A 313-nucleotide genomic window follows, 5' to 3' on the forward strand; every position below is an offset into this window, starting at 1 on the left:
TGTTTCATGTCCTGGTCCACTGACTAAACACTTGCTTCTATTGAAGCGGCCTATTCCCAGACGCATTTATAAGCAGAAACATAAGAAGTAAAACACATTCAGTATGACACTCAATATGATGCCAAATACCTTCATCAAATGTGCTGTCTATTTACATATTATGAATATCAGGCAACTTTACATATCTATATATATTAACACACCTTTGGACCAAGAAAACTGGCAATTAAAATGTGTTTGTCTCCACCTATTGGCCAAGTTGTGTCCATGCATCTCATCACTCAACAATAACAAAAGTAGGAAGAGTCATACA

Source organism: Salminus brasiliensis, chromosome 2 (genome assembly GCF_030463535.1).
Source record: "Salminus brasiliensis chromosome 2, fSalBra1.hap2, whole genome shotgun sequence".
Taxonomy (NCBI): Eukaryota; Metazoa; Chordata; class Actinopteri; order Characiformes; family Bryconidae; genus Salminus; species Salminus brasiliensis.